The 22,985-nt window shown below is 41.1% G+C and overlaps 1 protein-coding gene across 3 annotated transcripts in view; it reads left to right on the top strand.

Annotated features, from left to right (window-relative positions):
* FHIP1A (FHF complex subunit HOOK interacting protein 1A) overlaps positions 1 to 22,985 on the top strand; it is a 296,802-nt gene that overhangs the window by 96,622 nt on the left and 177,195 nt on the right. The window contains exon 3 of one of the 3 annotated variants that reach the window (XM_069556706.1): positions 21,552 to 21,621. The exons of the other annotated variants lie outside the window; for them this stretch is intronic. The gene's annotated coding sequence lies outside the window, so the exon portion shown is untranslated. The remainder of the gene's footprint in view (positions 1 to 21,551; positions 21,622 to 22,985) is intronic. 3 annotated transcript variants of the gene reach the window in all.

The raw sequence follows: 22,985 nt of genomic DNA, 5'->3' as shown, positions 1-22,985 counted from the left end.
TTAAAATTTTATTTGTTTTTTATGATCACCAGCTAAAAATAGTTTAAAAATTTTTATATTCTAGTTTTTATTTTTTCTTTGGCCGTGAAGCATGTAGGATCTAGGTTCCCTGACCAGGGATTGAACCCACACCCCCTGCACTGGAAGGTGAAGTCTTGAAAAAAGAGGAGGAAGAATATGTATGTGTATCCTTCAGAGCTGAGACTACTTACTATCTGGTCCTTTACATGTGAAATTTGCCAACCCCTGGTCTAAGCAGTGGTTTTAGCATCTCAAAATGTGTGTGCTCAGTTGTGTCTGACTCTTCGTGACCCCATGGGCTGTAACCCTCAGGCTCCTCTGTCCCTGGGATTACCCCACCAGGAATACTGGAGTGCGTTGCCATGTCCTTCTCCAGGGGATCTTCCCTGCCTGGGGACCGAACCTGTGTCTCCTGCAGCTCCTGCACCGGCAGGTGGTTCTTTACCACTGAGCCACCCGGGAAGCCCTCAGTCTCTCAAGGCACGTTTGATTGTCAGTCTTAGAGTGGAGGGGATAGGAGTGCCGCTGGCAGTCTGTGGGTGGAGGCCAGGGATGCTGTTCAGCATCCTCAAAAGCACACAGTGACCTCTCAGGACGAAGGTTTAACTGATCCAATCAAGATGTTAACGAAGACTGCTTCCTTCCCAGGCGGTAGTTGGGCGCCTCTAAGCTGCTTTCTAGATTGGGCCTTCGCCTTGGCTCCCATCCTGTCTTTGACCTGCCTGACCTAGTTTTAGCAAGAATTCTGTTTTATCAGTTTAGTGAAAATCCCCCCGCTTTTCCTGCCTGATCACCCTGATGTCTGATCAAATGCCTTATCCCCTACCCTTGATGTCTAATTACCCCTTGCTGTGTTCAGCAAGTTAGATCAATCTAGTAAGAATCCCCGTACTCTTTAAAAATTAAAAAAAAAAAAATGTATTTGGTTGCCTTGGGTCTTGGTTGTGATGTGCAGGCTTCTCTCTATTTGTGGCCCTCGGGCTCCAGAGCACCTGGGCTCAGTAGTTGTGGCATGTAGCTTAGTTGCCCCCAGCGACATGTGGGATCTTAGTTTTTCATCCAGGGATGAAGCCCTTATTCCCTGCATTGGAAGGCAGATTCTTAACCACTGGACTACCAGGGTAGTCCCAAGACCCTTGATGTCTTAGTAATTTTCCATCTCCTGACTCCCTCATGCTTTTTATTAGTGTAAATTCCCAGCTCTTTGCTGTATTTAGAGTTGAACCTAATCTCTCTCTCCTTTTTTCAGTAGTCTACATCCATTGCAATAATCCTGAATAAAATCTTCCTTATCGGTATAACAAGTGTTGGAATAGTTTTCCTTTAGTAATATCAGTAGTGTAGAGGTTGAGAAACCCTGAGCTAAAACAATGCTGGGTAGCATTTGGTACATATACGACTTCAGGGGCCACCTCTGCAAATGGGCTCTGCAGCAGCCCCTTCCTCCTGTGTTTGGCCCTGGCTCTGTTCCTTTATGAGTGAAATAAGGTTGACTCTGTCTGGGGGAATTTCATTTCAGCCTTCCTTTCTCTCCAACATTTTATTTTATTTTATTTTATTATTTTTTTTATTTTTAGTTTTTTATTTTTTACATTTTAAAATCTTTAATTCTTACATGCATTCCCAAACATGAACCCCCCTCCCACCTCCCTCCCCATAACATCTTTCTGGGTCATCCCCATGCACCAGCCCCAAGCATGCTGCATCCTGCGTCAGACATAGACTGGCGATTCAATTCACATGATAGTATACATGTTAGAATGTCATTCTCCCAAATCATCCCACCCTCTCCCTCTCCCTCTGAGTCCAAAAGTCCGTTATACACATCTGTGTCTCTTTCCCTGTCTTGCATACAGGGTCGTCATTGCCATCTTCCTAAATTCCATATATATGTGTTAGTATACTGTATTGGTGTTTTTCTTTCTGGCTTACTTCACTCTGTATAATCGGCTCCAGTTTCATCCATCTCATCAGAACTGATTCAAATGAATTCTTTTTAACCGCTGAGTAATACTCCATTGTGTATATGTACCACAGCTTTCTTATCCATTCATCTGCTGATGGACATCTAGGTTGTTTCCATGTCCTGGCTATTATAAACAGTGCTGCGATGAACATTGGGGTACATGTGTCTCTTTCAATTCTGGTTTCCTCGGTGTGTATGCCCAGCAGTGGGATTGCTGGGTCATACGGTAGTTCTATTTGCAATTTTTTAAGGAATCTCCACACTGTTCTCCATAGTGGCTGTACTAGTTTGCATTCCCACCAACAGTGTAGGAGGGTTCCCTTTTCTCCACACCCTCTCCAGCATTTATTGCTTGCAGATTTTTGGATCGCAGCCATTCTGACTGGTGTGAAGTGGTACCTCATTGTGGTTTTGATTTGCATTTCTCTAATAATGAGTGATGTTGAGCATCTTTTCATGTGTTTGTTAGCCATCCGTATGTCTTCTTTGGAGAAATGTCTATTTAGTTCTTTGGCCCATTTTTTGATAGGGTCGTTTATTTTTCTGGAGTTGAGCTGCAGAAGTTGCTTGTATATTTTTGAGATTAGTTGTTTGTCAGTTGCTTCATTAGGTATTATTTTCTCCCATTCAGAAGGCTGTCTTTTCACCTTGCTTATATTTTCCTTTGTTGTGCAGAAGCTTTTAATTTTAATTAGATCCCATTTGTTTATTTTTGCTTTTATTTCCAGTATTCTGGGAGGTGGATCATAGAGGATCCTGCTGTGATTTATGTCGGAGAGTATTTTGCCTATATTCTCCTCTAGGAGTTTTATAGTTTCTGATCTTACATTTAGATCTTTAATCCATTTTGAGTTTATTTTTGTGTGCGGTGTTAGAAAGTGATCTAGTTTCATTCTTTTACAAGTGGTTGACCAGTTTTCCCAGCACCACTTGTTAAAGAGATTGTCTTTACTCCATTGTATATTCTTGCCTCCTTTGTCAAAGATAAGGTGTCCATATGTGTGTGGATTTATCTCTGGGCTTTCTATTTTGTTCCATTGATCTATATGTCTGTCTTTGTGCCAGTACCATACTGTCTTGATGACTGTGGCTTTGTAGTAGAGCCTGAAGTCAGGCAAGTTGATTCCTCCAGTTCCATTCTTCTTTCTCAAGATTGCTTTGGCTATTCGAGGTTTTTTGTATTTCCATACAAATCTGGAAATTATTTGTTCTAGTTCTGTGAAAAATATGGCTGGTAGCTTGATAGGGATTGCATTGAATTTGTAAATTGCTTTGGGTAGTATACTCATTTTCACTATATTGATTCTTCTGATCCATGAACATGGTATATTTCTCCATCTATTAGTGTCCTCTTTGATTTCTTTCATCAGTGTTTTATAGTTTTCTATATATAGGTCTTTAGTTTCTTTAGGTAGATATATTCCTAAGTATTTTATTCTTTTTGTTGCAATGGTGAATGGAATTGTTTCCTTGATTTCTTTTTCTACTTTCTCATTATTGGTGTATAGGAATGCAAGGGATTTCTGTGTGTTGATTTTATATCCTGCAACTTTACTGTATTCATTGATTAGCTCTAGTAATTTTCTGGTGGAGTCTTTAGGGTTTTCTGTGTAGAGGATCATGTCATCTGCAAACAGTGAAAGTTTTACTTCTTCTTTTCCAATTTGGATTCCTTTTATTTCTTTTTCTGCTCTGATTGCTGTGGCCAAAACTTCCAGAACTATGTTGAATAGTAGCGGTGAAAGTGGGCACCCTTATCTTGTTCCTGACTTTAGGGGCAATGCTTTCAATTTTTCACCATTGAGGATAATGTTTGCTGTGGGTTTGTCATATATAGCTTTTATTATGTTGAGGTATGTTCCTTCTATTCCTGCTTTCTGGAGAGTTTTTATCATAAATGGATGTTGAATTTTGTCAAAGGTCTTCTCTGTATCTATTGAGATAATCATATGACTTTTATTTTTCAGTTTGTTAATGTGGTGAATTACATTGATTCATTTGCCATGTATTACTTTTTGAGGAACAAGCCTTGTTCCACAGTAGTTACATTGTTTAACATTTCCAATGGAGTATATGAGAATTCCTACTTCTCCACATCTTAAACAACATTTGTTATTTTCTGTTTTCTTAAAAAAATTATTTTTATTTTTTTGTTATAACCATCCTACTGGGTAGAGAGTGGTATCTCACTGTAGTTTCCATTTGTATTTCCTTGATAACTAATGATGCTAGATACCTTTTCTGCATTTCTGTTAGCCAACTGAATACCTATTCTGAAGAAATGTCTATTCTAGGTTCTTTCCCCATTTTGCAAAATTGGGTTGTTTATTGTTGAATTGTAGGATCTCCTTATATTTTTGAAATGTGAAACCATTATCAGATTGTCCAGTTCTCAATTAAAAAAAATTACAAAGCATACAAAGAAACAGGAAAGTCTAACCCACTGATAAGGGAAAAAGAAACTGATAGGAGTCATCCATGAAGAAGCCCAGATATTAGACTTAGTAGGTAAGTCTCTACATTTACTGTCTTAAATATTCTAAAAGAGCTAAAGGAAACCGTGAATAAGCAACTAAAGGTAATCCGGAGAATGGTGTAAAATCAAGTAGGGAATGTCAGTACAGAGATAGGAACTATAACAAGGAACCAAGTTGATATGCTGGCGCTGGAAGTTATAATAGCTGAAATCAAAACCAAGCAAATGAAAAACTAAAGGGCTTCAGCAGGTGATTTTAGTAGGCAGGAGAGAGAGTCAACAATTGTGAAGCTAGGACGATTACAATGACTCAGTCTGAGGTGTAGGAAGCAGAAAGAGTGAAGTAAAAGGGGCAGAGCCCGAGTGACTTGTAGGACACCATCAAGTTTCACAGCGCATACATTATGGGAGTCTCAGAAGGAGAAGAGAGAAAGAAATGGTTAGAAAGATTATTTATTTATATAACCGAGAAGCTTAACGAACTCCAAGTAGAATAAACACCAAGAAATCTACACCTAGATGCATTATAATTAAGCTGTTGGAAGCCAAAGAGAGAGCTTTGTAAATATCAAAAGAGAATCAACTTGTCACATCCAAGGGCTTCTCAGTAAGATAAATTGCCAGTTTGTCATCAAGACCATGGAGGCCAGAAGTCAGCAGGATGATATATTTGAAATGCTGAAAGAAAAGAGTTGTCAGCCAAGAATCCCATATTTGGCAAAGCTATACTTCAACAATAAGGGAGGAATCAAGATGTTTTTAGATAAATGAAAGCTAAAGGAGTTTATTGCTAGACTTGCTAGACTTGCGCCACAAGAAATGCTAAAGAGAGTCCTTCAGCCTGAAACAAAGGAACACTCAGCAATAACTCAAAGCCATATGAAGAAATAAAGATCACTGGTAGGGACTTTGCTGGTGGTCCAGTGGTTAAGAATGTAGCTTCAGTGCAGGGTACATGGGTTTAGTCCTGGGTTGGGAGACTAAGATCCTACATGCTACAGAGCAACTGTGTCACAACTAACGAGCCTGCATGCCACAGCTAGAGCATGCGCTGCAGTGAAAGATCCCACATGACGCAGCGAAGATCCTGTATGCCGCAGTGAAGACCTGACGCAGCCAGTACAGTAAATTAATTAACACAGGATCACTGATAAAGGTCACTGTAGATGAATACAACATCAGTATCATTGTCATTTTGGTTTGTAACTCTTCTTTGTCTTTCTTACATGATTTAAAAGACAAATTTCTACAACAATGATTTTAAGTATATATTAATGTGTGCACAATGTATAAGATGAAATTTTTGACAATAACAACGTAAACCGGGATACGGAGCTAGGTAGGGACAGGTTTATTGCAGGCTACTGAAGCTAAGTTGGTGTTAGTTCAAACTAGTTTGTTATAGACTTAGAATATTAACTATAACTCTGATGGAAACCACCTCGAAAATCAGTACAATATACCACATTAATAGAATAAAGGGTGTAAAAATCCATATGATCATCTCAATATATGTAGAAAGAACATTAGATAAAATTCAACACCATTCACAGCAAAAAGACTCAGAAGACTAAGAATAGAAGGGCAAAAAGCATTTATGAAAAACCTACAACTAACATAATTTTTCATCGTAAAAGACTGGAAACTTTCTTTTTTAAGATCAGGAGCGAGACAAGGATGTCTGCTTTCATCATTACTATTCAACGTTGTACTGGAAGTCCTATCCAGAGCAATTAGGCTAGGAAGAGAAATGAAAGGCATCTAAATTGGAAAGGAAGAAGTAAAGCTATTTCTATTTTAAATGATGTAATTCTATATGTTAAAAAAATTCAACTTTTGGCATACATGCAAAAACTACTAGAGCTAATTAAGCAAATTCAGCAAAGTTGCAGGGTACAAGACCAAAACAGAAAAAAATCAGTTATGTTGCTATATACTAGCAATGAACAGTCCTAAATGGAAATTAAGAAAGCATCCAAAGAAATTAAATATCTAGAAGCACATTTAAGGATGTGAAAGACTTATGCACTGGAAACTACAGGATATTGATGATAGAAATTAAATGAGACCTAAATAAATGGAAATACATCTGTGTTCTTTGACTGGAAGACTTAATATTGTTAAAATGGAAATATTCCTCAAAGCAATCTACAGATTGAATGTAATACCTATTCAATGTCCCGTGGCCTCCTCCCCCTAAAATGGAAAAGCCAATCCTCAAATTCATGTAGGGCAAGAGGCCTTAATTAGTTAAAACAGTTTTGAAAAAGAAGAGCAAATTTTGAGGACTTATACTTCCTGACTGAAAACGTTGCCACAAAGCCACAGTAATCAAAATAGTGTGGTACTACATAAGGATAGATGTATAGACAGATGGAACAGAATTGGAGAACCAGAAATAAACCCAGACATCTCTAGCTAATTAATTTTCAACATGGGTCAAAAGACCATTTAATGGGGAAAGAACAGTTTCTTCAACAAGTGATGCTGAGACAACTGGATAACCATATGCAAAGACTGAATAATGAGCTTAGTATACAAAAATTAAATCAAAAGGGATTGTCCCTAAAGATAAGAAGGAACACTCTACATCTGCCTTAAGAAGCCATAGGTCTTCATGATCTTGGGTTTTGCAATGGCTTCTTAGAATTGACATAGAAAGCATAAGCACCAAAAGGAAAAAAATCGATAAATTAGACTTCAAAATAATTTTTTTTAAAGTCTGTTAAAGAATATTATTAAGAAAGTGAAAATGCAACCTACAGAATGGAAGAAAACATTGCAAAGTCATGTACCTGATAAGATACAGCTGTGTAAGTTTTGTAAATTGACGTTCACACCACCAAATTTCCTGATTAATCCAGTTTCCGTTTTCTCTGCAAAGTGTAGTGACTGCGGTCCACAGTGTGCTGAGTTGTAGTAGCAGCTGTTGGCTGCTTATAAATAGTCTGTGCTTTTGTGGCTCTTTCAGTTGAATTTTATGTTTATCTTCAGTTAGCTATGTGTATGTTTGTGCAAATTTTACTTAATATTGTAATTAATTTAGTTAAGTATCATATGGGCTTCCCTGTGAGCTCAGCTAGTAGAGAATCCATCTGCAATGCGGGAGACCTGGGTTCTATCCCTGGGTTGGGAAGATCCCCTGGAGAAGGAAACGGCTACCCACTCCAGTGTTCTGGCCTGGAGGATTCCATGGACTATAGTCCATGGGGTCACAAAGAGTTGCACACGACTGACTGACTTTCACTTCACAGAGTGTTATATGAAGCAGTTAAATATGGGTGAAAAAGATATTTTTGAGAAAATAAATCTTAATACTTAGGAAAAACTTGAGAATGAATCAACATTTAACCTACATTAAAGAAACCAAAACTGGAGAAGTATAACCATGCACTGTGGGGGTGGTTTATGTAAGAAACAAGGTTGATAAGACCAATCAACAGAGTACTATACACAGAGAAACACCTTGGTTTTACATCAAAACATTGGTTTGCTTAGAAGTGTTTATTTAGTTTATATGATTCCTTTTGTTGGACAGCTCTTTCATAATTAACTGTCCAGTTTGGGGTAAAGAGAAGCTTTTGCTGTATCCATTACTGCAGAAATAGAACGCTGCAACTCTAGATCAGTTTAACCGCAAGACATTTTGTTATATTTTGTGATAGATTTCAGGACTTGTTGACTTTGGTAGCTCTACAGTGTCATCAACGAATGCTCTCTTTTCCACCATCTTTAATGTGTTTGCTTTTAGTCTGGCCCCTCTCTAAATTGCAAGGTAGCTACAATAATTGTCCAGAAGTAGAGAGTTCCAGTCATTATTCTACCTTCTTTGTAAGAACAAGGAAGCCTACCCCAGAATCTCCAAAGCAGATTTCCCCCATGTCTCACTGGTTAATGATGGGTCACCTACCTACTCTTAAACCACTGCTAGCAAGGAGCATGGGACCATCATGACTGGCTTTGACCCTGAGAGGGTATTAGCCCTGAGGCCCTAGAGCCAGGGGAGATACTCAAAATCCAGTTCTGCCCACAAAAATTACGGGCATAGTGGTGTTGGAAAGGAGCCAGTAGTTCTAGAGGGCAGCAAATCTTTCGTGTATTCTTCCTTAAATATTGTTCCCCCAAACTAAGCTTTTTATAACAACCAAGCAGTAGGGAATTCAAGGTTATTCTCTTTGGGAGCATCCACAGTTCAGCTGCTCAAAACTACTGGTCGAGAATGTATCCAGCGTATCATCTGAATAGATGGCAGGTTGCTCTCCCTTTCTCAAAGCTTGTAAGGAGTCTGGGAATCATACCCGAATAGATGGCCACCACGTCTTTGTGTGAAAGAGGGAAACTCTACTAGCTAAAGATACGGTTGCCCTGGATGTTTTCTCTCGTTTTGATAATAACAGTGCCTTCTGTCTGGAGATTTCTTTCCTGTTCCACATGATTTTGGTAAGGACAGTAGTCATGTTGATCTATGATCTCCTTGTTCCCTGCCTCCTATTCCTCGCTACAGAAGGAGGCATGTGACTGAGGCTGACTAAGAGAGGTCCTTGTCTCCTAGGCTACCCCATCTTCCTGGGGATGGTGATGCGTTCAGGAGAAGGTGTAGATAGAATCAAACCAACGAGACTCCTCCCCAGGACTTTTATGTTACAACTTGTGGGCAAGATGTTCATATTTTTGAGAGAATAAGTGCAGGACAAACAATAGCCTGGAGTTTATTTCCCGGGCCACTTGAGAGACACACATGGAGTAGAGAGAGGGAGGCCATTAGGCAAACAGACGTAGAGAAACAGAGACTTGGTAAGGTGGGCGATGAGCAAGAGCAGACAAGTTTCCTGGCAGTACTGAGTCTTTATTTAATTGAATTTTCGGCTGTGCTAGGTCTTTGTTGCTGTGTGGGCTCTCCTCTAGTTGTGGCAGGTGGGGGCTAGTCTTCAGTGGTGGGTCTGTAGGCTTCTCCTTGCAGCAACTCCTCTTGCGGCAGACCCTGGGCTCTCAGCAGCCGCAGCCCGCAGCTTCAGTAGTTGCAGTTCCTGGGCTCCAGAGCGCATGCTCAGTAGCGGGGGCTCTGGGGCTTAGTTGCCCTTCGGCACATGGGATCATCCCAGGCCAAGTAGCGAACCATGCCTGCTGCACTGACAGCGGATTCTTTACGACTGAGCCACCAGGGAAGGCTGGCATTGAACCTTGACCCTAGTTTTCTTCTCTTCCAGGTGCCGTTCATCTGTATGAGCTAAATATCTTCTGTTTTGCCTAAGCAGATTCGAATTGGGTTTCTATCACCTGTAACTTCATACATCCTGATTAATACACTGTTTGAAGAGGTATCTAAGGAGAGAGCCATGCTTTTTTTTTTTTTTGGTTTTAAAGTCACTCTAATATTTGCTTAATGAACCGCTGAGGCCCCAGTGTTCCATGCTGAAGGGCACACTCACATTAAAACCCAGCTTTGGAAAAGATAACTAATTACTAATCATGACCGTAGAGGGACAAATCTTACCTTGGAAATGGCCACTGGCCAAGTTTAAGTACTATAGCTTGTTCCTGATAAATGTTTTAGAGTAAGTGAGTTGCAAAGATTTTCCCTAAGAGATCTTATTCCAATTAAACATGGGAGGGTATATACTTTAAAAATACTTGGGCAGAAGCACTGAACTAAATTAAATAGTCTTGGAATAGTTGATATTGAGTTGCTTTTGCTGAGGCTAATATGACATCAGAAGTTAGGTCTTCCCATCTGTTCAGTTTCTGAAAACATAACTGTAAAACGGGTGTGGGGAGTACTTACCTTTAGGTTCTCAAGAGTTGGGATTGGTGCACCCAGGGGGCATTCCTGTTGTCTCACCTTCAAAGCCAACCTGAACGGAATTCTAATTAGTAAGGAGAAAGGATGGGACCTGAATTGATATTACATCTGAAGACAAAGGTCTGAGGTTATGATCTGTCTACCCAATGGTAGTCAAGGATGTGGAGAAAGCGTGGCGAACATCCAGAGTATCCTGCTGCACTTGGGGAGAAGCATGGAGCCTGGAAAGATTGCGGATGCCAGGAGAATCTCTAGCATTTTTCTAGCTGTGGAGTTGCGCTAGAGTTCTAACTTGCACTTAGTTCCTCAAAGACAAATAAGGGACAAGTACAGAGAAACGAAATGGGTGCAGTTAATGTAGTAAAACAGATGGCTCAGTGTGGCAGTGATTTACATTCCCTAACGGTACTGAAGCTGTGGCTGACACCATCCTTCTAATGACTGGAGGAGCCAGGGAGCTGACACGCCTCCAGCACCGGCTGCTGCACACCCAGGAGTGCTTTTTTGTTGTCCTGGTGAGCCGTGAAACACAACAAAATTGTGCGTTGTTCAAAGCCACAAACAGAAATCTTCTTCTGTACTTAATGGCTGGCTAGCACTGAATAATTTGGGGTTTCTAAAAATGTAGAACAGTTTAATAATTTTTTGAGCTCTGGACCACCGGCAAACCAATTCCATTTACCTAGAGCTAGATGTTGAGAGAATCATTTGTCAGACTTGAAGATTTCTTTCTCACTTAAAATTGGAATGTAATTGCTTTACAATGTTGTATTAGTTTCTGCGGTGTGTGCCTGAGTGTGTAGTCAGTCGCTTCAGTCATGTCCACCTCTTTGCAACTCCATGGATGGAAGCCCGCCAGGCTCCTCTGTCCTTGGGATTCTCCAGGCAAGAATACCAGAGTGGATTGCCATGCCCTCCTCCAGGGGATCTTCCCCGCCCAGGGATCTTCTCCACGTCTCCTGCATCTCCTACATCGTCAAACGGATTCTTGACCACTAGCGCTGCCTGGGAAGTGTCTGCTGTACAGTGAAGTAAACCAGTTATACGCATACATATATTCCTTCTCTCTTCCACCTCCCTCCCACACTTCTAGGTCAGCACAGAACACTGAACTGAGCTTCCTGTAACACAGCAGCTTCCCACTAGCTGTCTATACATGGTGCTTTATATATGTCAATCCCACACTCCCAGTTTGTCCCACCCTCCCTCTCCGCAACCCACATCTCTGTGCACGTGTCCATTCTCTTTGTCTGCATCTCTATTCCTGCTTTGGAAATAGGTTCATCTGTAAAATTTTACTAGATTCGCATATATGTGACTGGAAAAGGTCAGTTTTCTTTCCAATCCCAAAGAAAGGCAATGCCAAAGAATGCTCAAACTACCACACAATTGCACTCATCTCACACACTAGCAAAGTAATGCTCAAAATTCTCCAAGCCAGGCTTTAGCAATACGTGAGCCATGAACTTCCAGATGTTCAAGCTGGTTTTAGAAAAGGCAGAGGAACCAGAGATCAAATTGCCAACATCTGCTGAATCATCGAAAAAGCAAGAGAGTTCCAGGAAAACATCTGTTTCTGCTTTATTGACTATGCCAAAGCCTTTGACTGTGTGGATCACAATAAACTGTGGAAAATTCTGAAAGAGATGGGAATACCAGACCGCCTGACCTGCCTCTTGAGAAACCTATATGCAGGTCAGGAAGCAACAGTTAGAACTAGACATGGAACAACGGACTGGTTCCAAATAGGAAAAGGAATATGTCAAGGCTGTATATTGTCACCCTGCTTATTTAGCTTGTATGCAGAGTACATCATGAGAAATGCTGAGCTGGAAGAAGCACAAGCTGGAATCAAGATTGCTGGGAGAAATCTCGATAACCTCAGATATGGAGATGACACTACCCTAATGGCAGAAAGTGAAGGTGAACTAAAGAGCCTCTTGATGCAACTGAAAGAGGAGAGTGAAAAAGTTGGCTTGAAGCTCAACATTCAGAAAACGAAGATCATAGCATCTGGTCTCATCACTTCATGGCAAATAGATGGGGAAACAGTGCCTGACTTTATATTTTTGGGCTCCAAAATCACTGCAGATGGTGATTGCAGCCATGAAATTAAAAGATGCTTACTCCTTGGAAGGAAAGTTACAACCAACCTAGACAGCATATTAAAAAGCAGAGACGGGGGGCTTCCCCTGTGGTCTGGTAGTTAAGACTTCACCTTCCAGTGCGAAGGGTACAGGTTCGATTCCTGGACGGGAAGCTAAGATCCCACATGCCTCCTGGCCAAAAACCCAGAACAGAAAACATAAGCAATGTTGTAACAAATTCAGTAAAGTCTTTAGAAATGGTTCACATTAAAAAAAATAATTATAAAAAAATGAAAAGCAGAGATGTTACTTTGTCAACAAAGGTCTGTCTAGTCAAGGCTGTGGTTTTTCCAGTAGTTATGTATGGATGTAAGAGTTGGACTATAAAGAAAGCTGAGCGCCCAAGAATTGGTGCTTTTCAACTGTGGCATTAGAGAAGACTCTTGAGAGTCCCTTGGACAACAAGGAGATCCAACCAGTCCATCCTAAAGGAGCTCGGTCCTGAGTGTTCATTGGAAGGACTGATGTTGAAGTTGAGACTTTGGCCACCTGATGCGAAGAGCTGACTCATTTGAAAAGACCCTGATGCTGGGAAAGATTGAGGGCAGGAGGAGAAGGGGATGACAGAGGATGAGATGGTTGGATGGCATCACCACCTCAATGGACGTGAGTTTGGGTGAACTCCGGGAGTTGGTGATGGACAGGGAGGCCTGGCGTGCTGCGGTCCATGGGGTCACGAAGAGTCGGACACACCTGAGTGACTGAGCTGAACTGATGCGGTACTTGTTTTTCTTCTTTCTGATTTACTTCATTCTGTGTGACAGACTCTAGGTCTATCCACGTCTCTACGTGTGACTGTATCTCATTCCTTCCAGTGGCTGAGTAATATTCCATTGTGTGTGTGCACCACATTTTCTTTGTCCCTGCAGCTGTTGTTGGGCATTTAGGTTGTTTCCATGTCCTGGCTGTTGTAAATAGTGCTGCAGTTAACATTGGGGTACACGTGTCCTTTCAGATTAAGGTTTTCTCAGGGCATATGCCCCGTATTGATATTTCTCGATCATATAGTAGTTTTATGTTTAGTTTTTTAAGGGGCCTCCATACTATTCTCCATAGTTAATACATCAGTTTACATTCCCACCAGTTGTGTAAGAGGGCTGCCTTTTCTCCATACCCTCTGCAAACCAGTTTCACTTAGCTGGAGTGAAATGTTGGGAGAATCAGTAGTCAGACTTGAAGAAGCTTTCTTAACAAAGTAGGACAGATTATGCTATGCCCAAAAGACTGACAGTCTGCCAAGATTTGGTCAGTGACTTTTATTTAAAGGTGTTTTGCCATATGGCTTCTGCAGAAAGCCAAAGATCAGGTCTCAGATTCTAGCACATTTGCGTTAATAAGTCATGTTCTTGAACTGGAGCAGGTACCACCTTTGTTTTCAGGGTGGAATTTGAATGGGCTTATGGGCAGTGGGGAAAAGAACCGGCCTGGGCGTTGAGTATGTAGAGAGGGATGATTTTTTGGACAGGATAGTTGATAAAATATTTACTGTGACTGCAGGGCTCTGCTGTGTTTTCTCTGGCCTTTGCCAAGGAAGTCTTTCCACTAAATTAAAAAAAGAGAGAAACCCTAAAAGAGTGCTGAGTTTCAGAACATAAAGTATGAATCCAGTTATGTAATATGGGAAGAGATTTAGAACTGTGATAGTTATTTCTTAAATTTGTTTACACAGCAATTTGATACCTGAGTCAGAGGACAGATCCTCCCACTTCATCTTAAAAGAGAAATCAAACATGACATTCCCTGGCAAGAACAAGATTCTCATAATCTCTAACAGGAAGTACTTGATTCTAGTGAGATTTCCTGCCCAGCGGAGCCCTGCTTAATTCAGTGCCTTGTACCACTGTCTGTTTATGCTGTGAGAGCTGTATCTCATTTTTAAAAGGAGCGAGATAGCAACTAGAAAATAAGAAAAAGTGTGTTTTTTTTAAAGTTCAAAGATATTAAGCATTATTTTTAACCCAAATTCTTCACTTACTACTTCTTTCTAGTCAATATATGCATTCTTTAGTATTTGATAATTAAAGTAATCTAATATATTTTAATTTTCATATCATTATACAATGTTAAATGGCATGACAGGTGATCTTAGATCCATGTGATATTTTGTAGGAAATGTTTTCCTGGACTGTGAAATGTGCAAGGAATATCTATGATCTTTTTATTATTTATTGTCAAAATTATAGTGACCTAAAGAAAAGTCCCTGTGGCTTTCTCCATCCCCCTCCCCCATGATTTTAAACACCTTGAGAACCACAGTTTTGATTCTGAGAGAGAGATAGAGACATTCAGAGGGATAGATGTGATCAGGAAAAGGGCGGTATGGGATGGTACTTACCAGAGAGATGGTGTCATGTATTATTTAAACAGTGAAGACAGATGTTGCTCCTGGAAGCCAAAGTAGCACTGAATTAAGAGTCTGATTCCTGAGGCATTTTTTGAGTCTGAAAGATTCAGAAGGAGAAGACAGAGAATATAGAATGAAAGCTGAGGGGGCTATTTCAGGGCAAAGGCAAGAGGAGGTGCCAGAGGAATACCGAGCAGTCAGGCAGGCTTTTCCAGGCAGGTTTATGAACGGGTTTGGGAGAGGCACAGAGACGGAACTAGGAAGAGAGAGTAGGGATTGTATAACAGGATTGCCTAACTTATATGGTTCTGTGCTGTGGAGTAGCTCACTTTTTATTTCATCTTTGACTATCTCAGAAGGTGCAACACTTACAATGAAAAACATCCTCTTAGGAACTTAAGATCCAGGAAAGACCAAGAGAGGCATAGTAATCGAGGGGAGAAAGACTCTGAAGACCCGCCTTCATGCACAGTATGGTGACATGAAGTGTGCTGAGGTCTGATCACTGGCCAGTATTGTCTCCTTAGGTTACTGGCTCAGGAAGTGTTAGCCTTTTGCCTTGGGTGGGGCCAGGAACCAGAAATAAATGAATGACTGGGTGTGGCCCCAGCTAGAGCTGTGAGTCGAAGAATGAGGGGTGAGATAGAACAGGCGGGCTTCTACTTGCCCCCTAGGTTAACAGCAGCGCGCCACTGATCCACCGTCATTGATTGAGCCAGAACATCAGCTGTGTACTTGTGCAGAAAGGCTCTCAGGATCAAAGTTTGACTTTATTACTCTTGCAAAGCTTAGAACTTGGGGGCTAGGAAGTTCACTGATGACATGGTTAGGATTCTGGGCTTTTACTACTGTAGCCTGGGTTCAGTCCCTGTTTGGGGAACTGAGATCCTGCACTGTGTGTTGCAGGCCAAAGGGAGCGGGGGAGGATTTGAGGGCTAAACAAACATTGGTTCATTTGCCCAATCGAAAAATGGGCCAAAGAATAAACAGATATTTCTCCAAAGAAGACACAGAGATGGCTAACAAACGCATGAAAAGATGCTCAACATGACTCATTATCAGAGAAATGCACATCAGCACCACAATGAGGTACCATCTCACACAGGTCAGAATGGCTGCTATCAAAAAATCTACAAACAATAAATGCTAGAGAGGGTGCGGAGAAAAGGAAACTCTCTTACGCTGTTGGTAGGAATGCAAAGTAGTACAGCCACTATGGAGAACAGTGTGGAGATTCCTTAAAAAACTGGAAATAGAACTGCCATATGACCCAGCAATTCCACTGCTGGGCATACACACTGAGGAAACAAGAATTGAAAGAGACGCGTGTACCCCAGTGTTCATTGTAGCACTGTTTATAATAGCCATGACATGGAAGCAACCTAGATGTCCATCAGCAGATGAATGGATAAGAAAGCTGTGGTACATATACACAATGGAATATTACTCAGCCATTTAAAAAGAATACATTTGAATCAGTTCTAATGAGGTGGATGAAACTGAAGCCTATTATACAGAGTGAAGTAAGCCAGAAAGAAAAACACCAACACAGCATACTAATCCATATATATGGAATTTAGAAAGATGGTAATGAAGACCTTATATGCAAGACAACAAAAGAGACACAGATGTAAAGAAGAGTCTTTTGGACTCTGTGGGAGAAGGCGAGGTTGGGATGATCTGAGAGAATAACATTGAAACATGTATATTACCATATGTGGAACAGATCCCCAGTCCAGGTTCGATGCATGAGACAGGGTGCTCGGGGCTGGTGCACTGGGATGACCCTGAGGGATGGGATGGGGAAGGAGGTGGGAGGGGGGTTCAGGATGGGGAACACATGTACACCCGTGGCTGATTCATGTCAATGTATGGCAGAAACCACTACAATATTGTAAAGTAACTAGCCTCCAATTAAAATAAATACATTAATTAAAAAAATAAAAATAAAAAACAGAAGTTAGGTTATTTGGAATTGGAACCTACTTTCAGTCTTGAAACCATGTGACATTAGTCTCTTGTATTGTCTGGACCAGGCGGAGATAGAGTAAAGTACACAGGGAGCTCAAAAGCTGGAAAAGCCTATTTGCCCACTGTAAGCTGTTTCACACTTTCCCTGTGCCCAGGCAGCCTTCTTTAAAAACTGCCTGTAACTTTGAAGGAACACTTGTTTCAAAACTTCTGTCTGAAGGTAAACCACGGGAACCTCAAGCAACAGCTTTTCTTCCTGTTGGGTTTGGTTGTAATTCCTCCCTGTGGGCAGTGTCAGGCTTTCTTTGGGAGGCAACACAAAGTAGCACCTAGCATAAGGTTCAGTTCAGTCCAGTCGCTAAGTCGTGTCCGACTCTTTGTGACCCCGAACCGCACATGCCAGGACCCCCTGTCCATCACCAGCTCCCTGAATTTACTCAAACTCATGTCCATTGAGTCAGTGATGCCATCCAACAATCTCATCCTCTGTTGTCCCCTTCTCCTCCCACCTTCAATCTTTTCCGACATCTGGGTCTTTTCAGATGAGTCAGTTCTTCATATCAAATGGTCAAAGTATTGGAGTTTCAGCTTCAACATCGGTCCTTCCAATGAACACTCAGGACTGATCTCCTTTAGGATGGACTGGTTGGATCTCCTTGCAGTCCAAGGGACTCTCAAGAGTCTTCTCTAATGCCACAATTCAAAAGCACCAATTCTTGGGCGCTCAGCTCTCTTTATAGTCCAACTCTTACATCCATACATAGCTACTGGAAAAACCGTAGCCTTGACTAGACAGACCTTTGTTGACAAAGTAATGTCTCTGCTTTTTAATATGCTGTCTAGGTTGGTTGTAACTTTCCTTCCAAGGAGTAAGCGTCTTTTAATTTCATGGTTGTAATCACCATCTGCAGTGATTTTGGAGACCCCAAAAATAAAGTCAGACACTGTTTCCCCATCTATTTGCCATGAAGTGATGGGACCGGATGCCATGATCTTCGTTTTCTGAATGTTGAGCTTTAACCCAACTTTTTCACTCTCCTCTTTCAGTACCACTGAAAGTACTCCACTTTCTTTTATACCGTTCTTCTGTGTATTCTTGGCACCTCTTCTTAATATCTTCTGCTTCTGTTAGATCCATACCATTTCTGTCCTTTATTGAACCCATCTTTGCATGAAATGTTCCCTTGGTATCTCTGATTTTCTTGAAGAGATCTCTAGTCTTTCCCATTCAATTGCTCTTTAGTTCACCTTCACTTTCTGCCATTAGGGTGGTGTCATCTCCATATCTGAGGTTATCGAGATTTCTCCTGGCAATCTTGATTCCAGCTTGTGCTTCTTCCAGCCCAGTGTTTCTCATGATGTATTCTGCATACAAGTTAAATAAGCAAGGTAACAATATACAGCCTTGACATATTCCTTTTCCTATTTGGAACCAGTCTGTTGTTCCATGTCGAGTTCTAACTGTTGCTTCCTGACCTGCATACAGGTTTCTCAAGAGGCAGATCAGGTGGTCTGGTATTCCCATCTCTTTCAGAATTTTCCACAGTTTATTGTGATCCACGCAGTCAAAGGCTTTGACATAGTCAATAAAGCAGATATAGATGTTTCTCTGGAACTCTTGCTTTTTCAATGATCCAAGGGATGTTGGCAGTTTGAGCTCTGGTTCCTCTGCCTTTTCTAAAACCAGCTTGAAGATGTGGAAGTTCACGGTTCATGTATTGCTGAAGCCTGGCTTGGAGAACTTTGAGCATTGCTTTGCTAGTGTGTGAGATGAGTGCAGTTGTGTGGTAGTTTGAGCATTCTTTGGCATTGCCTTTCTTTGGGATTGGAATGAAAACTGACCTTTCCCAATCCTGTGGCCACTGCTGAGTTTTCCAAATTTGCTGGCATATTGAGGGCAGCACTTTCACAGTATCATCTTTCAGGATTTGAAAGAGCTCAACTGGAATTCCATCACCGCCACTAGCTTTGTTTATAGTGATGTTTCCTAAGGCCCACTTGACTTCACATTCCATGATGTCTGGCTCTAGATGAGTGATCACACCATTGTGATTATCTGGGTCATGACACTCTCTTTTGTAGAGTTCTTCTGTGTATTCTTGGCACCTCTTCTTAATATCTTCTGCTTCTGTTAGGTCCATACCATTTCTGTCCTTTGTTGAACCCATCTTTGCATGAAATGTTCCCTTGGTATCTCTAATTTTCTTGAAGAGATGTCTAGTCTTTCCCACTCAGTTGCTTTCCTCTATTTCTTTGCACTGATCACCGAGGAAGGCTTTCTTATCTCTCCTTGCTATTCTTTGGAACTCTACATTCAGATGGGTATATCTTTCCTTATCTCCTTTGTTTTTCTCTTCCCTTCTTTTTACAGCTATTTGTAAGGCCTCCTCAGACAACCATTTTGCCTTTTTCCATTTCTTTTTCTTGGGGATAGTCTTGATCCCTACCTCCTCTACAGTGTCACGAACCTCTGTCCATAGTTCATCAGGCACTCTGTCTATCAGTCTAGTCCCTTAAATCTATTTCTTACTTCCACTGTATAATCGTAAGGCATTTAATTTAGGTCATACCTGAATGGTCTAGTGATTTTCCCTACTTTCTTCAATTAAAGTCTGAATTTGGCAATAAGGAGTTCATGATCTGAGCCACAGTCGGCTCCCAGTCTTGTTTTTGCTGACTATACAGAACTTCTCCATCATTGGCTGCAAAAATATAATCAGTCTGATTTTGGTGTTGACCATCTGGTGATGTCCATGTGTAGAGTCTTGTCTTGTGTTGTTGGAAGAGGGTGTTTGCTGTGACCAGTGTGTTCTCTTGGCAGAACTCTATTAGCCTTTGCCCTGCTTCATTCCACATTCCAAGGCCAAACTTGCCTGTTACTCCTGGTGTTTCCTGACTCCAGCTTTTGCATTCCAGGCCCCTATAATGAAAAGGACATCTTTTGGGGGTGTTAGTTCTAAAAGGTCTTGTAGGTCTTCATAGAAGTGTTCAACTTCAGCTTCATCAGCTTCACTGATTGAGGCATAGACTTCGATTATCGTGATATTGATTGGTTTGCCTTGGAAATGAACAGAGATCCTTCTGTTGCATTTGAGATTGCATCCAAGTACTGCATTTCAGACTCTTAGTGACTATGATGGCTACGCTGTTTCTTCTAATGGATTCTTGCCCATAGAAGTAGATATAATGGCCATCTGAATTAAATCCGCCCATTCCAGTCCATTTTAGTTCACTGATCCCTAAAATGCCATGGCGAGTGGCTGAGAGGAGATACCCCATGTCCAAGGGCAGAAGCGGTGGCTATGAGATACCATGTGTCCAAGGTCAGAGAAACCCCAGTAAGACAGTAGGCACTGAGAGGGCATCAGCGGCAGACAGACTGAAACCACAACCACAGAAAACTAACTAGTCACACGGACCACAGCCTTGTCTAACTCAGTGAAACCGTATGGGGCCATCCAAGGCCGATGGGTCATGGTGGGGAGTTCAGACAAAACGTCGTCCACTGGAGAAGGGAATGGCAAACCACTTCACTATTCTTGCCTTGAGAACACCATGGACATTATGAAAAGGCAAAAAGATAGGACACTGAAAGATGAACTCCCCAGGTTGGTAGGTGCCCAATATGCTGCTGGAGAAGAGTGGAGAAATAACTCAGGAAAGGATGAACGGATTGAGCCAAAGCAAAAACAACACCCAGTTGTGGATGTGACTGGTGATGGAAGCAAGGTTTGATGCTGTAAAGAGCAATATTGTTTAGGAACCTAGAATGTTAGGTCCATGAATCAAGGCAAATTGGAAATGATCAAACAGGAGATGGCAAGAGTGAACATTGACATTTTAGCAATCAGCGCACTAAACCGGACTGGAATGGGTGAATTTAACTTAGCTGAGCATAGGGTTATCCTTGTCCAAATGAATATGTAAGAAATATTACTTGAGCAGGGAAATGAGATGGGAGGGAAAATCTCTCAGCCACTGGCGCCACTGAAAGGATTTGTTAAACTCTTTGCCTCCCTGGGGCACGAGCCAGGGGTAGTACAGAATGCATTAACAGTTGTAACTTCTGCCCTTGGAGACCAAGAGCACCATTTGTGAGCTTATTCATGTGTGGAATTTACCTCTGTTGTCATTCTCAGCTGATAATCGAGTAAACTGCGGTTTCGGGAAGGAATTAATAGTGGCGGCCAGTAGGAGGCCAGCACTGAGGGCAACTGCACCCCAGGGCTTCACCTTTGTTTTTGCCCTGCTTCTTTCTCATTGAGCTGCTGGAAGTGCTTTTTAAATACTGTGCTTGGTAAAAAAAAAAAAAAATACTGTGCTTGGTACAGTTGCTCCTTGTGTTTTCTGGAGGTATAAATACATTTAAAGAGATTTTTTCCCCCTCCCTCCTTTACCTCTCGGTCTTGACATATTGTGATCTGGGTTTGCACTCAGTTTGGTCAGGGATTGATTCATCGTCCTCTTGGGGGCAGGTGCCGTTTAGGAGGCCTAAATGTTTTTCTTATAACTGAAAGTATGAAAGTGTGGCTGGTCCTGGACAAGGTTGGGAGGCGGAAGGAGAGGTTTCCTTTGCTGTGCCCTGCACACCTCCTGCTTCCTTAGCTGCCCCGCTCAGTGTGTTGCAGTCCATTCCCCACCCCGTCAACATTTTATTTATTTTGAAATAATTTTAGATTTACAGAAAAGCTGCAGAAGTAGTATGGAGTATTTTCATATACCCTTCAGCCAGCTGCCCCTAGTGTTAACGACTTACTTATTTAACCCATCAGCTCATTGACATGTGATTTCTACTGAGCATGTTCTTTTAATCTCTCCTGTCCTAGAGACCTTGGCATTCTTGTGATCCAGCCATGGCATAATTTCTTTCTCTTACCGTGGAGAATCTGGCAATCTGTGAGTGGATTTTAGTGATTTAAAGTTTTTTTTTTAAAGATTTTTTAAAAATTAAAAAAAATTATTTTATTTCTAATTGAAGGATAATTGCTTTACCACGTTATATTGGTTTCTCCTGTACAACAATGTGACTGATTTAAAGTTTTATCTTCTTATAAGAAGTTTTACATTCTGAGACATTTTTTTCCGGTAATAGTAGCAGTGAATCCAATGGTAGCAGTTTCTAGTGACCTGTTCACATTTCAGAGTCAGTAGAATCTAGGTGAAGGAGTCTTTCTGAATTGAGAGACTCTTGAAACTGCTGTCTGTTCATTTATTGATTCTTCCATTGTTAGCATTTATTGGCTGTCCCATAGGTGTAAATGCTGTTCTAATCTCTGGAGATATTTGAACTTCAAGATGTAGCTCTTGCCTTTAAGGAATTTATGATCTAGTGGAAAAATACATGGTTGTAAGAAAATACACAGTGGTAGAGAATCTGCCTGCAATACAGGAGACCCTGGTTCAATCCCTGGGTCAGGAAGATCCCTTGGAGGGAAATGGCAACCCACTCCGGTATTCTTGCCTGGAGAATCTCATGGACAGAGGAGCCTGGCATGCTGTGGTCCGTAGTGTTGTGAGAATCAGACGCGATATATCTCTGTGGCAGAGATATATTCAGGGTATTTGGAAACACATGAAAAGAGACCCGAAACCTCACTGGCTGCGGCATCTGGAAGGAGCACTTCATTCACTGTGAAATACATATGTGCTGTTCAGTTCAGCATTATAAATAAGGTAGCCTAGGTGAATCTGGGGGGCCGTCAGTGCTTTGTTATCTTACAAGTGGAGAATACATCGTCTCTCTGTGAAATAGAGTTAGAATATAGTTACCAACCTGCAAATTGTGGTTATCTTTCCAGCCCTTTTTCTGTGCATATGTTTACCTTTAAAAAAACTAGAATACAGTAATTTTATAGATGCTATTTTATATCTTACTGTTTATATTTAACTATACGTGTGTGTGTGTATATACACACAATCTTTCCATGTCAGTAAATACACTTTCAGAAGATTGCTGTGAGAAGTTGTTATAAATCACAGAGAGCCCAGCCTGGTGCTTTGCAATGACCTAGAAGGGTGGGAAGGACGATGGGAGGGAGATGTAAGAGGGAGGTGATAAAATGTATAATCATGACTGATTTGTGTTGTTGTATGACAAAAACCAACACAACATTGTAAAGCAATTTCCCCCCAACTAAAAATAAAAGCAAAAAAATAAACTTTTAACATCATGTTTTTCAATATTATGAAGAGTTTTATCATGAAAAATTTATAGCATGGCTGAAGTAATTTAACAGTTAGAACCTATGCTGATTATTTAG

The sequence above is a fragment of the Ovis canadensis genome, chromosome 17 (genome assembly GCF_042477335.2).
Source record: "Ovis canadensis isolate MfBH-ARS-UI-01 breed Bighorn chromosome 17, ARS-UI_OviCan_v2, whole genome shotgun sequence".
Lineage (NCBI taxonomy): Eukaryota > Metazoa > Chordata > Mammalia > Artiodactyla > Bovidae > Ovis > Ovis canadensis.
Note: the sequence above shows the minus strand (reverse complement) of the source record. Positions and strands in the feature narration are given on the sequence as shown.